Below are 13,272 nucleotides of genomic sequence, written 5' to 3' on the forward strand. Positions count from 1 at the left end.
ATTAACGGTGTATGACTTGTGGTCTAAATTAGCCTACCTTTCCTATCACATTACTATCACATCTGCATATGTGAAGACAACCTTTGTCCATTACCTCTTCAATGTTCTGTCCGGTGGTTGCCCAACATCCTGGAAACAAGACGTCATTGACTTTGGAGGCCCTCCAAACCCTCTCATCTACTGAGTTTTCTATTGCTAAGAAATAAATAGTAAAAATGGTGACATGACAAGAGAAAAAGATTCATAGGACAGACCCCCCTCAAATATATCTTCTACCTTATTCCACCTACTAAAGTGAATTGGCATTCTTTGAAAATCCTTGTTGTGATCTTCTGATAAGCCGAGATAAACCGAACACTCTAAGATGATCAGGTAGCAAATAACCGAGATTATACAATATTTATTACATTTAAAGAAATATACACTATTACAAGGAAAAATTAGAAATGACTCCAACTGTAGAATTAATCTCTTCAAACCCAGCAGGCTGTGTTCCAGTTGTCTCTGGAAACGATAGACCACCCCAACTTGGACACAACCGGTGGTGAATAAATTACTAAGAAAGGTTTAAGAAGAGTAATTTCTCTCTCTTGACGGGTCCCAGCTTTATGAGTGAAACGGAAGTAATCAAAACCGAATTGAAACTCCGCCTTAGGATCAATGGCTGATCTCTCACCTGTAATTGGCAGAAGATGGCGAAATATGGGAACAGGAGCCTTTAGATTGCCGTTGCAATTAATAGCAATTGCATTGGCTTCGAGGTGCAGGGCATAAACAGTTCGCAAACTGGTTGGAGTCTTTTATTTTGACTGATTTGTGTGGTGCGGAAGCTATTATTATCCCAGTAGTGAACCGTACATTTCATGAAATCAGGATCAGCTCTGAATTGTTCAATGCAAGCGATGTGCATTCATACTGAAAATCATTGTCAAGGTTTTCTCAAACACTTCATAAAGATAAGCTGTTTCTAATAGAATTAGAATATTTTGAGACGTTAAACAAATGCTGATGTTACTTTTTGTTACTTTGCACAATGAAATTAAAACGTTAAATTATTTAATGAGGGTCTAGAATACCAAAAAGTTACAACTGATATTGTCATAATGCCGTAGAACATGTTAGAAGTAACATCATATTTGCTGTCTTTACCGTGTATTTTGAGTTATCTGAATACACTCGTATAGGCTACACTTGTTAACAGAGGTCTAATAATTGTTAATTTACTTTATTCGTGAAGTGTGCCTTTATATCTCCTTGAGCGAGAAATAAACTTAGATTAACAGAGGAAAACAACAAAACGTAGATAGTGGTGACCTATAAATAATAATTTAATGTATGGGCTCTAGATATTCGAAATGAAAGTAATGTTTTAATAATTCATAATTTATGGCTGTCGTTTAGAAAAAACCCGCAAAGGCTATCCACTTACGGAGTACATTTCCATAATATGCAATTGCTGTACACTCTTTGACCAATGTAATTTTAGTGTTTCGCAAGAGTCCAAAGTGGTTCCAAGAACGCGACAATCATCATCTCTCTGGTGGTCCCAGACCGGGCGTCATAGAGCAGTGCAGACATCGCTGCAGGGATCAATTTCAATTCATCCGTAGTACTACCAACCCTTTAATAACCCGGCATTAATGCAAGTCGCGGGATTTGTCTCCAGGTTTGACCGCAAATGTTGAGTCGAGCAACGAAATTGCTACCGGTTAATCGTACAGTCGTTTGACCTGACTCGGCATCGAAGTTGAAGCAGCGTTTGGTAAAAGCTCAGAGAAAATTGCAAGTCAACGGGCTAACGGCTTCGGAATGGGAAGCACAATTAAATGCAATCACGGCCTCTGATGGTCCGCTTAATTAGCTCACTTGCAGCGCCAAGGCGTCCGGGTCTGCAAATTATCGAGGAATACAAGAGCGCTCGGAGCTTGCAGCTGAGGGCCTTGGAGAAAGCTGCCGATTGTTCCCACACCTGGACAGTCATCACAGCAGTTCAAGAAGTACTTCGGACCGATCTTCCGATTGTAATCATCGGAGAGGTTAGAGTTCACGATAAGTTTTCGTAGTCAATGTACATCTCATCCTCAAGTCCACAATCGTTACCATTGTAATCATTTTCAAATTTGAAAGATAGCATATAGAAGGTTTATACTGGAAATTGGGTAATCTTCTTCTGTTGATAATGAAATCTATTCAATCCTGGCCAGACAGTTATAGTATGGTTAGTTTCGAATTTACAAATTAATCTGCACCTTCACTTGGATTGGCAGTGGTCAATTGTATGTAGAGTACAAAGAACTGTGCTCTCGATAATTTTCCATTTGACGATGTTAAAATGGGTTCTGAAAAACTTAAGGTTCCTAATAAGTTACCCTGGAGAAGGTGAGAAGGAGCTAAATGTAAATAAGGATAGTTATGGCACAAATATGGATTATGTCATTCGGATGATTTAGTCGAATATTTGACATTTATTCAGTTTTCTCACTAGATGCAATTTCAAGTTAGTAAATATGACTGTATTACCGTCAAACTGTGTATGATTTTCACATTATTGAGTCATCATCATGAAATTTATCGACGAAATCGAACAAATTCATTTGAAAACATTTTTTAAGGTTTAAGCTTTTCTCTGGAGTATATATTCTAACAGGGAGGTAGCATTGCCCTTTTTGTTGATTAGCACTTGAGTTTACTCCGATACATTGCTCTTCTGCCTTTTTTGACAGGGTGAAGTACTGGCTGTTTTGATTTGGTCTTGGCCATCTGTAATGATATGCTGAAATGGTTTTTCTTAATGTTAAGAGTTTTATTTTTATTTTTATTAGGAGTGTTAGCTCTCTTACGTGTAGACAGGCTATAGATATGGTGGCCATGTGTAATGATATGCTGAAATGGTTTTTCTTAATGTTAAGAGTTTTATTTTTATTTTTATTAGGAGTGTTAGCCTCTGTGTAGACAGGCTATGGATTTTTAGGGGATTAGGTAAAAGTACGCTGTAGTCTGTTTGCTTGTTTGCTTCCAAAGTAACTTCTTGTTTACTTTGAGTCACCTCTGTCCCTAATCTTTTTACCTCTTGCGCTTAAATATCTTGTTTGGATTTCAATTGAGCTATCTCTAGAAACAGCAGTGTAATATCAAGGGAAGAGTCTGATTGATTTTTTGGAGAGTGTTTATTATTGTCCGACTCCTTGCAAGTTCTGTGTTCTTCAGTTTTACAAACTGTATTTACTTCGTTTTGCTTAATTTCTCTCCTTAGATGTTCTCTCTAATTCTTTAATCTTTGTTAGGTATTCTTTGAGGGTTACAGTTGTTTATAATCTTGTTCTTCAAAAGCAGCTTGCAGATGTAGTCGGTGTTGTTTCTCTTTTTCAAGTTGTTTTTCTGTTTTGTTAAGGAACTTTTCTTCAGTTTCTTTAGCCTCTTCCAACTTTGCTTCAAGGGATGGTACGCTGGCCAAGAGATTGATCTTTTCATCTCCAAGAACTCTTTTTTCTTGTACTAGTGCTGCACCAATTTTAGCTGCCATCTCTAGGTTTCCCTCATTGCTGTGTAGGCCATTTTCCTCAAGACTTCTCTCCAGTTCCTGAATTGAAGTATTATGAAGAGCACTATGATTTGGGGTTGATGAGTCATACAGGCATCTACATTCGAATGAGTATTCGATTATCCCATCATTAGCGAGTGAGGAAGGCAGGTGAGGCTGTAACCCGAGATCCGACATGTGCAGACGTAGGTGACAGCGATGACCTCTTGACCGTTCCCAGCTAGGTCAGGGCACCTCGTTTTATGGGGAATCTGATAAAGCGGGCGCACGAACAGTATATTCGCCACATCCGGTGAGGAATGGCGATCCTCCCGCTTGTTTCTGGTTTATACCCACTTCTGGCAGGACTTGAAAGGTTCCGACGCGGAGTTGATACCTTTAAAGTACGCTTGATAAAAAACCAATGGTCTCACTCGAGTAGAATTTAACGCCTCATCAGGCATGCGCAGCTTGTCTCATATACAGCGTTAGTGTTCGGCAATGTTATTCGTTATGTTAATGCTGTTATAAATTGTCAGATACGTATTAAAACTTCCAGAAAGTTGTCCTGTACAACAATGCTAGAATGTCTCACAAAATAAATAAGTCTATGCTTAGAGATAAATATACGGATCTTTTGCATTTTAAAACACATATAGAAACTAATTTTGAAACTAAAAAATGGTTTCGATTATTTTAATAAATTTGTTCAAGCTATTTTCAAAACTTTTCTTTAAAGATTTCAAAAGTTGTTAGATTCAAAATGATACATTTTGTAAGTAGATGTAAGTATGCATGGAATTAAGTTTCTTAGAATACCAAAAGGCTGTATGTTTAGATATAAAAAATAGGCAGGCTACAATTCTTTTTGTTATTGTCACGTACTAAAGTCGGTACGTGACTAGTGTCCGAGTTTAACAATGTGTTAACAACGTGTAATCTATAGCTAGAGATGTATAATAGTTTAAATCTGGGGTCTTTTTCGTTTAAGGGCCAGCACCTTACAAACATACTATACCTGACTGACAGTTCATTTAATCGTTTTTTTTTTGGTGTTATTAGTTCGTAGGGCAGTAGTCCAGGTACTACTTCTAGTATAAACTCGTCTTATCTTATCAGTGATAAACGTGCGCCGCTTATCTTTTGCCTGTAATGTAACCTGCGTTAGTTCCGTCTGAGTTTTAGCGTGGTGAGTTGATCTGGGCTTGGACTTTGCAAGCTCGAGTTAATTTTTTTTCTAAAAGAGCAAGCAGCGCAAAGCGCTGCGCAGCGGGCAAGCATCGCGTGATCTGAGTTTTGTATAGGCAAGCTAGGGTCTTTTGTGCTGGCCCTTAAACGAAAAAGACCCTAAATCTGTATTAGCATCACGTGTTCAATTACGATTCAAAACAATCTATACTATTACATAATATAAAAACATACTATTATATAAAAACATTGTTTAATGATAGCACAATGATACGTTTCATTAGTTAAAGCACTATTTTCAATTTGTTCACATTTATAGCCAAGATAGCATAGAGTAAGCTTGATAATAACAACAGTTATTCGAACCTATCCTGCAACCGTTGTTGAGCACTGAGTAAGAAAATATCCAGGTAAGAAAAAGGAAAGATTTAGTAACAATACACTTTTAATTGCAAATTTCAGCAAATATTAAGTATGTAGTGGTTGGTCAATACTGTAATGCAGATATCAAAGACTGTTTACTATCAAAATTTTCTAGACTGTTATAAAACTCATCTTGGTTGTTTTTTTTTAACAAAAGTATGGTTATAAGACTATGTTTCTCATACCGTATGTATATAGATTTTCCTGATATTAACTATGGCACAACAAATACAAAGACAGGAGTAGATAACAATGGTCGTAAATATACACTTTTTGACATATTTTCTTGACCGTGGCAATAATGAGAACTCAACATTGGCTTCGGAAATGTCGTTTACTCGAACGAGAAGTGCTCATACACGTGTATTACGCGCGAAGCCCTCTAACTGCTAGTAAGACTACAAGAATTTAACTTGAAGCCAGTTAGTCTGATTATAAAATTTAAGGTTATTCACCACTGATTTCTTAAGTTATATAGTCCTGAAAACGATAAGTTAATTAGAATAAATTAGATTGTAGTGAAGCTATGAATATCTAGTTTAACTAATAGAGTGTATGGTTACTCATATCAAAAGTTACAGTATATAAGCATTAATATCTGCGATATCTTCAATAAGTTCATGAATAAATAGTTTTTTCAATTAAATTAAATGTTTTGCTTCAAACTGCTCTTAATTGAAGGTAAATGAATTCGATGTTAATGAACACGAGAAGTCTAGGGCATAAAATGTATCTTCTTAATAAACCAGTAAACTAAGTGTAATTAAGTTCAACCTGTATAAACTAACGGGTTCAGTCTCGACCTTCTGCTAGTACAACGGTATGTTAGAGTAACTGTTAATCTTCTGCAGATTCTGGGTATTTATGGGTTATATGTACTATTTATACTATCACAATATATATATATATATATATATATATATATATATATATATATATATATATATATATATATTAGTATACTATGACATTAACCTGTATAAGCCCACGGGATCAGTCTCGACCTTCTTCTAGTACAAATGTTTGTTAGAGTAACTGCTTATCTTCTGCAGATTCTGGATATTTATAGGTTAATGGTCGTTAATAACTTTCTGCAAAAGTTACCAGAGTGCTAAGATTTGGATTTAGGACGTTTTCGGTTTGTAACTGAATGAGGCTAAATCCAAATCTGTATTGGAGTTGAGTGATCAACGGTTATTGCACCAAATACTGTTTGGAAATATCAATAAATCTTATAGTATTTGGTCAACGTTTTAGTCCTTTCACGTCGTTGTCGGTGGCCTTTTGGCTACGCTGCTCGATCGCTCGTGCAACAGGCAGAAGGACAACCGGCCGGCCTCCCTTTCTCCTGTCGTGTCCTGGTCCTGAGTGGCAGGATCGGTCAATTAGCAGGGGAGATGTACGGCCGTACCATCCTCCGGAGAGCGGAGGTCCTTATAGGGCGACTTCTCGCATGTGGGAGCCTGGTGGTATCAGATCACGGTCTGGACGCTGCAGACCGTGTCGTGTGTCTTCGTGTCGGAACTGCTTGGACATTCTAGATCTGTTGAGTTACTTTAGTTATAGCCATTGTTTTAGGCTATAAACCTCAAAACCAACACTTTTCAGTCCATGTCTTCAAAATTAAGTTATACTTGTAATATAAAATTGATAATACTCACCGTGAAGGATCTCCAAAAAAATTAAGAGTAACAACGAAGTCCTAAAATTATTTAATATTATGACGGTCAATGAAATTTATTGAAGCTGCGTTTAAGGAGTTAGTTAGAACTGCTAGGGCATTCTAGCTCGGTTGAGTTGGCTTTAGTTAGGAAAAACTACTACCCCGTTTTTAGGATATAAACCTTAAAACTATCTCCTTTTTACATCCATCTAATAAAAATAAGTTGTAACAGAAAGTTAATCGTGAAGGTTTTAAAAAATTGAAAAGAGAAACGAAGTTCTAAAAATTATTGGATATTCTGATGTTCAATGAGTTTTATCCAAGCACTGTTTAAGGAGTGCATTTGCTATAAGATATTCTAGACTGTGTGCTTCATTAGCTTCGAAGCACGAATACAGATCCTGGTTGACCTTATGAAAGTGAGTACCGTACCTTGACTGTATTGTAATTGCCAACAATTTGCTTATTGTCGTGGGAACCAGTAAAACTGGATTCTGAGTTGATAATCATTCTATTGTTACCACGCTTTCCCGATCACGAACTCATAATAGCGCGTCCTCAGAAAAGTTGAAACGCTAAGTCTCATTGGAACAACTGTCAAAAGCGCGCTCCGACGGGTAGACCTAGCACTATCGACAGCGAATTCTATTGATTCTATTGAATTGCTCTGTTTACTAACTTCAATAAGAGTCCCAAGTTTTAGTATCTTTTCCTCAAGACTTTTAACTCCTGTTTTGCCTTAAGACAGTTTATTTATGCGATTGCTATTATTAAAACAATTTATTCCAGTTTTGGATTTTTAGACTTGTTGACTGTATATGGATACGATCACCAAATGCTTCGACGCGATGTGAAGCGGAAAACAGACAATTACGACCGATAAGAATTCAAGATGCTAAAATGACCTTAAAAGGAGTTTATTTTAACCATATTTTATTCCGTCGGAAAGTCTCCCTTTTACTATTGTTGTACGCATATTTTTGGGAGGTTCGTCATTTGTGACAAAACGATTTTATATCTCACTCAGCCTCATAGCGTATGTACATGAAAATAATGAACTTTTTGTGGATGTGATTATTAGTTCAAAATCTGTACATAGCCCCAATTTTACTCCCAATAAAAAATGTGAAATTGGAAATTATTTTTATCTATTCCCACATAAAACTATGTCTACCAACTCTCGTTCGCTATCTTTGTTGAAGCTCATTTTTAACGATGATTATATGAATGGATGTAATATAGGGTAAAATAAAGATAAGCGTTCTCATAAAAAATCCACAACTATGAACACTACAAGGTTATGCTTGAAACTACGAAAGTATGTAAAGTATTAAACATACTTGTGAAATTTGTATGTGAGCCAAACTTATATTATTATATTAATATTGTATAATTTATATTATTGTATTAAGAGCTTTAGAGGATGATATAATTTACATTTATTTATGGCGTAAGGAAATAATATCTGTAATGAAATATAATTTAACAAAATAGCATGTATATTGTCAATATATTATTTTTAAGTATAACATTCACTCTCAAAATTCGACTTCAAAATAATTTTACTCCTCGTGGAATAATTAGATAATCTTTCTATTTTCTTCCGATGAGACCTTAAAGGGCTGTGACCATACCTTTGTTTAAAAATAAACAAATACATATTCAAGCCAAGTTGCACCACCACAAACTTGTGTCATATGGATGACACCAGAAGAAGAGGTAAGATATCAGTTCTCGAAACGCGGTTTCAGTTTGTATTTACCATTGCATTGGTAAAAAGGGGCCACGGACTAGGCTGGGTTTTAAATTCAAACCGCAAACGTCCGGTCGCCAGCTATGTAGGTCTTTGCAAGCCGCGCGAGGTTCGACAAACCAATCCTACTGGCCGAGTAAGTACTCTCGTACGTGCGCATATCGTAATATTCTCACCGCACGCGTTCCAGTTCTCAGGATGGTCCGGCGGCCGGATGCGCGCTCGCACAGGCACGCGCACCTCGCTATAAATCAATTTTGGGATTCCAACACGAGAAGGGCTGTAATTTATTTTACGACTGTGGAAGTACACATCGCATCCCTAATTAGAAGACATCGTACACCTTCATTTCCTCCACGATGCTTTAACGGTTTGGGAAGCCACGGATTATTATTAGCCATTTCCTAAACGCGTTTCTGTCATATTTATGTTTCCCTAAGCAACACGTCACAAACTGCAGTTCTAAACATCCCTTTCATTGTTGTTGTTACAACTTAAGTAAACGGCCATTATTAGTCGTAATGTAATTAAACCGTTTACGACTTCAATAGAGTTACAAGTTTTAACAAGTTCACCAGGTTAACTAATAGATAGATTGAACAGGTGTTTTGGTAGAAAATAGATCAATCCTTTAAATCTACTAAATAAATACTCCTCTTCTTTATCAAGTCAGCTTTTGGAATGCAATATCTGAAATGCATAAATAACACATATAATAATATTAAAGCTTATGCATTTTAGTTTTTCAATTTTACGTGGGTATTTTTAGTATTTTGTATTAATGACTACTATAATATTAAAAAATGAAAATCCTTGCACTGATATGAAGATGCAGTAAACTTTGACAAGCAATACAGGTCATAAATAGCCTACGTTGAGGTTGCTTTAAAGTTTATTATAAAAGATCAACGTTGGATTATAAAATGTATCTACTTACAACTTTTCACAATGCTTGTTGGCTTTTTATTTTTATAAACACGCGATTCCACAGGAACATTAAAAATAATGTTATTATGTAATTTGTGCACCTGATGAGACAATGAGAATATCTCTTTACATAGATTACACTATATGTTGTAGACTAGGAGACTCAGATATCGAAATGATGATGAGCTTCTTCATCGCCGATTGTTTTTATCTCCCAGACGGATATGGCTTGAGATTTCAGACGCTGCATCAAGAGGAAGGTGAACTGGAGCTAAACTCAATATTCACGTCGAGGCATTTCATAAAAACTTTACTTTTTACCATATCTAGCTAGCATTGTGACATAAGCTTTTAAAAAGTAAAATATTTACATTTAACATTATATTTATTTTAAAGATAATATAGAATAACTTACATTAAAATAAGTTTTTTTTAGTAATAACCAATCCAAAATTGCTATAAATTACTAATTATTTAAAATAATATTTGTAATTCTTTATTAATGTAAGGATTACTAAATTCCATAATTTTCGAAAGTTTATAAAACATCGAAACTGGTATAAAATTATTAAAATAGTTTTTGCTACCATAAAAAAATTGATTTAAGTTGGGTTAAATTGATATAGAAACGTTACTTAATTATGCAATAAATCATATAATATTAGTATTATAAGTGAGTATTACAATATATATGAGTGTTAATATTATAAGTAAATGTCACATTCGATATGATCACTTCTCCATTACAAACCACTTAGGGTGGTATAGATATGTAGCGATTAGTTCCCTCAATCTCAATCCTGGATATGTCTCTGGGTTGACGAACTGTTGGGTAACTTTAGGAGAAAGTGGAGTGTCCCTAACTAACCTGCAGTGCAGGCCTTACAAGGTGCAGGTGGTGGTTGCGACACGCTGGAAAGTATCACGGCAGCGCCGCAAGTAGTGCTTGCCGCACCGGGCACGCCGCAAGCACACCTACTGAGCAGTGCGCAGTGACGTGAGTCAGCACTAACTTTGGTGCTTGCGTTTACTTCTCCTCACACATGGCCGAAGGAGTAGTCAGTAACCTTGTCAAGCTACGACGGTCATCCCACGACCCTGTTGCACAAAATCTAATAAAACCGTCCACTCTTCGATCAATTGCAAATAATCCGTGAGACCCTAAGCACTCATGTGATTGGACTCTTGCAAACAATTCGTGAGACCACAGTCAATAGTGTGATCTGTCACTTACTAGCAATTCTTGAAACCCTAATCCCTTTTGTGATCGCTTTCAAACAATCCGTGCGACGCTAGCCACTCTTATGATTGGTCATTTGTGAGGAATTCGTGAGAGCCTAACCTCTCGTGATGTCATTTGAAAGCAATTCGTGGAACAATTGCAAGTCGCGTGATCATTTGCAAGTCGTTCGTGATTTCATAAACACTAACGTGATCGCTCACTTGCGTGCAATTGTTGAGACCCTAACCACTCATGTGACCGGCCACTTGTGAGCAACTGCTTAGACCTTAACCACTCATGTGATTACTTGCAAGCAATTCGTAAGACCGTAGCCACTTGTGTGAATGTTTTATTCAATTTTCTCTTAGGACATATCCATATCCTAACTCGTCGATTTCAATTTTTCTGTGTTACCACAGAAGGAAGAATTTTGGATTCTGATTACATGTGTCGGTCTCATTATGGGATCTCTCCTTTATTCACATAAACACGAATACAATAGAACATTGGAATGGCATTCATTCATTGACTCGAGTTTTGAGGATGTATTTGGTGAAGTTTAAATCACAATGTGTGATACATCTCCATTGCAAAATGTGCAAAGAGGTAACGGGAACCCTTAAATGCCAGGATATGAAGCGATTGCTGAAGTCAAAGATGCCGAAAGATAGGAGAAGTACCAGGATATGAATCGACTGCTGAAGTCAAAGATGCCGAAAGATATGAGGAGTATCAGCATATGAATCGACTGCTGGAGTCGAGGATACCGAAAGATATAAGTGCTGGAGTCTAAGATGCCGAAAGATAGGAGAAGTACCAGGATATGAATCGACTGCTGAAGCCGATGATGCCGAAAGATAGGAGAAGTACCAGGATATGAATCGACTGCTGGAGTCGAAGATGCCGAAAGATAGGAGAAGTAGAACGATCACGGTCGCGGTCCACGGCGCGGGCGAAGCGTATCGGAACAGCTCAGCTGGGCCTGAGGCGGGGGTAGCGAAGTTGCCGCATATGGAAATGAGCCTAGCTGTCATTGACACTCACTTTCCCACAGTGCCGATATGGCTCCAGTTCAAGGTCAACCACTCCCCGGCGATACCGCCGCCATAGCCACCGACCAGCGGCCAGTAGAGGCTAATGTGTGCAAGAATCTGCTCACACGTGCGTGTCCCGCCCCGCCTTGCCCGGCTCGAACCTTCAATGAAACCCGCATTTGCATGAATTAGTTGCGCAGCGAATTTCTGATTGGTCCTTTTGCAATCATGAATGGCATATCCTGTAACCGTAGTACGTTGGGAAAGGATGTGGGTGGTATTCGAGCGGAAACCACTCGACAACTTCCATCACCGTGACTATACCATTATATTAATGTTATTAAGGTTTGAGGTCTTATTTTGAATAGAGTTTTTAAGCTTTTCGTAAACTGAAAATGACTTATTTGAAATTTTAAAAATATAAATTAACCAGATTTATGTAACTAAGATGTGAAAAGGTTTTGCACTGCTGGCTAACCCGTGCTGGATCGTAAGCAATAGTTTGTTTTATTACAGAATTTTATAGTCAAAACCGAGTAGCTACAAGGAACAGCAGTACAGATAAAGCTACTTAGAAGGAATATCATCTAAAAGTTTTCATAGAAATTTGGTAGTCAAAACCTGCCATTGTTTGTAGATTAGTAATCAACCAATATAAAGTAAAATCGATAGTAATGGTCTTATACAATGCTCTTGTAAAGTAGTTTCTTGAATGGCCATAAATCAGCGATTAACTTTTATGGTGAGATATTTACCGCGGCAATGACGTGACGTAACTTAGCACCTTTACTGAAAGTAACAGGAAATGATTGTGTTGCAGTTTTTATAGTTAATTTCCCTTTCTAACTCCCCAGAATAGAGTCTTGCTTAGTGTAGCTAATGCAAAAACTCCACGGTCCCACAACCGTTCCAGGCATTGGAAAGTTCCTGTACAATGCATGAATAGCTGCAACGTTGCACTTGTTCCAACAAATTGAAAGTAGACACTTACTTCCCTGCTCATTGAACAGCTGCCAATCCATCTGTCTAGGTTGTGTTTGGCATAGCAACACGTCCGGCAATGGTCATTGCTCCGTTGCTTTGCCAGCCTTTCCCTTTTCTTGCCGCTCCGCAGTTTCTAAGAAAGTACCTCTTGATTTATTTCTCTGGCCACATTCCCGATTGTCCTTGAATTGTGAGCCACTTTTGGCACTACTAGAAACCATCGTGACCATCGTAAGTATGCAATGTATTAATCAACAAAAACTTTGTTGTACGCCTTTTCATGAATATTATTACTTATGTTTTGTGGTGTTTAGATGAAGAAGGGAATATCAGTAGGTTTGAATGCTAAAGGTTCCAAGATTGCCTCATATTTCAGGAAATTTTGTTGATCAGAGTCAGTAATCCGTTTTGGAATAAATCAAGCAAATGCCAGTTAATAGTTCTAATAAAAGTCTAGATTCATGTCTGTTATAAATGTAGCATACAAAAAGCAATATATTAAATTGTATCAAACCTTTACAGCCTACTTATCATGGTATGACTTATCAATGATTTAAC

The 13,272-nt window shown here is 37.2% G+C and overlaps 1 protein-coding gene across 1 annotated transcript in view; it reads left to right on the top strand.

Moving 5' to 3' along the window:
- The window catches only part of LOC124354653 (trichohyalin), a 177,044-nt gene that overhangs the window by 93,417 nt on the left and 70,355 nt on the right, over positions 1-13,272 (top strand). The window lies entirely within an intron of this gene.

Source organism: Homalodisca vitripennis, chromosome 1 (assembly GCF_021130785.1).
Source record: "Homalodisca vitripennis isolate AUS2020 chromosome 1, UT_GWSS_2.1, whole genome shotgun sequence".
In the NCBI taxonomy this organism is placed as follows: domain Eukaryota; kingdom Metazoa; phylum Arthropoda; class Insecta; order Hemiptera; family Cicadellidae; genus Homalodisca; species Homalodisca vitripennis.